The sequence below is a fragment of the Rhyacophila brunnea genome, unplaced genomic scaffold (genome assembly GCF_057557595.1).
Source record: "Rhyacophila brunnea isolate RB1 unplaced genomic scaffold, BYU_Rbru_1.0 scaffold_139, whole genome shotgun sequence".
NCBI lineage: Eukaryota > Metazoa > Arthropoda > Insecta > Trichoptera > Rhyacophilidae > Rhyacophila > Rhyacophila brunnea.
The window spans coordinates 721,774-725,948 of record NW_028232795.1 but is presented as its reverse complement, the minus strand read 5'-3'; positions in this window follow the sequence as shown (position 1 = coordinate 725,948).

Genomic DNA, 4,175 nt, shown 5'->3' with positions numbered 1-4,175 from the left:
TTCGAGACCTATTAATTCAAGGGTTTTTCTCAATCCCATTGTTTGAATATATGCCTCAACCTGGTTTGTGACATCTAGTTCCTTCAGGTACCTTCTATGATATCGTGTCACCACACCGTCCCATGTTATAACATATGGAATAATTTTTGTCTTGCATTTGTATATTAATGATAGTTCAGATGCTAGCAGGTCATATTTTCTCAATTTTTCGTTTTCAACTATGTTTATGTTGTCAATACTTGTCACGCCAATTTCGATCAGTGTGATGCAGTTCTTCTTTTTGTCATATACAAAAATATCAGGTCTGTCGTTCGATAACTTGATGTCTGTTTTAATTCTTTTATCTACTTTGATCTCTGCGAATTTGTTTTCCATTATTTCTTGTACAGTGTGTCTGCGTATTTTTTTTGTTTTTTTGAAGTTGTATTTTCTTGCCAGCATAAAGTGAAGACATCTTACAATCAAATTGTGTCTTCTTGTATAGTCATGACCAAGCATTTTTTTACATCTGCTTGCTAAGTGGTCGACAGTTTTTATTGAGTCGTTACAGTGCGGGCACCTTGATCTATCTCCAAAGAATATGTTCCTATCCTGAATAAAGCAGAATCTAGCTTCTTCTAATGGTCTGATATTTCCATATTGTAGATACTTTGAGGATCCTAATATTTCTAGCGTTGTATTTTTATGAACATCGAAGAGTTTTTGATGTAGTGTTTTTTGTTTTATTTTACACAATAAACTCTCTTTTTGTTTAAATTCAAGCGTAGAAAGATCTATGTCAACAAGGCCATATTTTGTTCTGAGGAATTCATTTATTACGGATAAGTGGGTTGCATTTTCATTTTCAAATTTCAATATCGCGGCTTTTCTGGGTGATTGTCCTTTTTCTTGGTTTAGAGTTTTATATAGTTGGTAAAGTATTCTTTCGGATTTAAACTCAATATTTTCCAATCCACGTCCTAGTTCATTTCTTTTAAGATATAATCTTTCGTTGTTCGCTGGTTGTAAGTGTATTCCATTTTCTATTAATATTCGCCTAATTTCATCATCTAGCTTTCTAAAATCTTCTGGTTCTAGCTTTAATAATCCCACATAGTAGTTTATCAGTGATATTGCATATTCATTAATCGCCTTTATTATGTTTTTACCATTTAGTTTTGTTTTGCATATGCTTTTTACTCTATCAAGCATTTCTTTTCTAATTTTATCCATCGTTTCGGGTTTAGTTCTCGATTTGGAATCTTCCAGTATCCCGAGGTATTTATATCCATCTTTTCCTTCTATTACTGTGGCAATATCTTTGCAATTGATATTGTTAGTAGCTGATTTGGTAACATTAATTTCCATTCCTATACATCCGAAGAATTTTGTTGCTTCATTGGACATTATTTTTAAGTTACTTTCTTCTTGCGACAAAATCTTTAAATCGTCAATGAAAAGATAGTGATTGGTTGTAAATGCCTTCTTATCAAGGTTAATGGCTATTGAGGGAAACTTTTCATTTAATCGGCGGCTTAGCGGATCCATACAAAGAACAAACAGTAGTGGAGATAAGCTATCCCCTTGTATAATCCCCTTTTCAATTTTCTTCTTAAAAATTTCTTCATTGTTTAATCTTAGAGATAACTTCCAGTTTTTTGTTAACACGGATATAAAGGAAATCATTCATTCTTGTATGTTAAGATTTTTTAAGCAGGACAGGAAGTACTCGTGGTCGATTGAGTCAAATGCTTTTTTTATATCGAACCATGTTACGTGTAATGCATCATTATGTTGACTGTTTATTGCAACGTTTATCATGGCTTGTTCTTTAGCTCCCTGCACTCTTCTGACTGTACCAAGTTGGTTTTCTGATAGTAGGTTTCAGAATTCGACGTCTTTCTGTAGTATCATTGTGACAGCTTTAGTTGTCAATTTATATAAGTTTGACATACATGTTATAGGTCTGAATTCCGATCCATTCAAAACTTTTTGTTTGGGTATGAGGTATGTGATCCCAGAGTAGAACCAACTTTTTACCTCTTTGTTTTCAAGGCATATTGATTTTACTGTTTCATATAATATTGGGTGTAGTTTTGTGATTTTTTTGATGAAGAAGTTGTATATACCATCGCATCCAGCAGCTTTCCAGTTAGGCAGGTAGTTGATGATCTGGAAAAATTCTGTTTCAGAGATAAAAACCATTTGTGGCGTGTTTTCCAGCGCGTTTTTGCGCAGGTAAGTATAGAAGTTTACTATTTCCGTGCTTTTTGTCCACATATTTGACCAGAAATTCACAATATTTTCGTTATCTGCCTTAATTTCCGATTTTACCGTATCTGTCAATGCTCTATAAAATTGTCTTCTGTTGACTTCGAACTGGGTGTTTGTTTTTGTAAATTCTTTTCTTTTTCCATATTGCTCTATCTGTTTATTTATTATCCTTATTTTATCTTTCTTTTTAGTAATCACTTCAAGGACATCATTTTTTTTGTCAAGTATTTTATTATGTTGTCGCATGATTTTTCTTAGAAACTTTGTCTCACTATCATTTGCAATATAATAGTTTAATTATAACATTTTACATTTACCATAACAATTATACCCATCCATTTGAATCTTGATCTTTCGAAAATAAAGACTACAGTTTATTGATGACTTCCCCAGAATTTATTGCATTGTAGATTTTATTTTTTGTCAAATTTTTTATCGTGTGTTCTTACATAAAACTTATGATGAAAATAATTATGCTGTTTATTATGTCATGAAAATAGCCACTGGTCATATAGACTTATCTTAATATGTCAAAAAACAAAACACCATTGCATTTTGTCCTATAAGATATTATTTTATACACTCATTCAGTGTAGATTAATCCCTTTTCTTTTTATAAAATATCGGTGTAACATGATTAATATGTTGATTTTAAAGTGCGCAAATTATATTTTGAATCTGAAAAATAAATTCCTATATCAGTGGGTTTATTTGGATTTATGATTTTAGCTTTTATCTTCGATCATAGCTTTTTTGATTTAGCGTAAACTCATTATATCCAAAAACCTAAGTATTTCTACTTCTATTACATCTTCATCAAAGCTTTAATCTTTTAAAGTCCTATAAGATCTATAATTTTTTTTAATACCATAGTTTTGATATATCCCTGATTTGTTTTATGACTTTGAAATTTTAATACAAAATTACATTTTATTTTATAAAGTTTATACAAAATATTATTTGCCCTGATGCATTAACTTATATGTGAAATCGACATTCACCCTATATATCTTGCTTTAATATTTTCCATAGCTAAATTAACGCCGAAAAAACAATATTGTTCACCTATACAAAATTTAAAATTTCAATATACAATTATATCTATTTTATACGAATTTAAACAGGACGAACCATATAAATTTTGTCAATATAGAAAATAATCTAACGTCTTTTGAGCATTTTCCAATAGGTTTACTGGGCATAAATGTTTTGAAAGGTTTTATGAATGCATAGATATAAAACTTTAAAAATGCGTCATTGAATATAATATCCTTATGTGATTTTTTTCTAAATTAATTTACATATTTTAGAATATATTTTTGCATCATAAAAATATTAATTAAATCATATGAAATAAAAAAAAAAGTTACAGAAAGCTTAATTTCTATAATTCTTAAAAGTTTAATATAGATTTATTGCACAGGAAATCTCTTGGTATCTATACAAGCATTATAAATTTCATGAACATGCTCCTGCAAAAATAAATCGATTATATCACTATCTTTTTATGTTTATTTCGTCATAGTGTATTTATAAACTCCAAAAATCTAAGGATAAAGAATTTTAGGAATTTTAATATGTTCTTTCTTGTTTTAATCATTTAATTTTGAGATGGTAGTATTAGAATAGATATAAAAAAATTCGGGATGCTTTAAATGACTTTCTTTTTTTTCCTTAAGCGCGTTTTAAAGAAAAAAACCTATTAATGATATTCAGAAATAATATTACTTCAACTTTTAGTCAAAAATGATATTCTACGGGTCTTATTACTACGCACAATATTAAAAAATTCTCTATTTTCAGCTGTAGACCTCTTGGCGCAAGTCTTTATGCTTATTTTCACATCAAAAATCTCCTTATTTTTTGCTTCTTCATGATTTGTTGTATTTATTTGGAAAAAAAACAAATTCACTTTGCTTAAA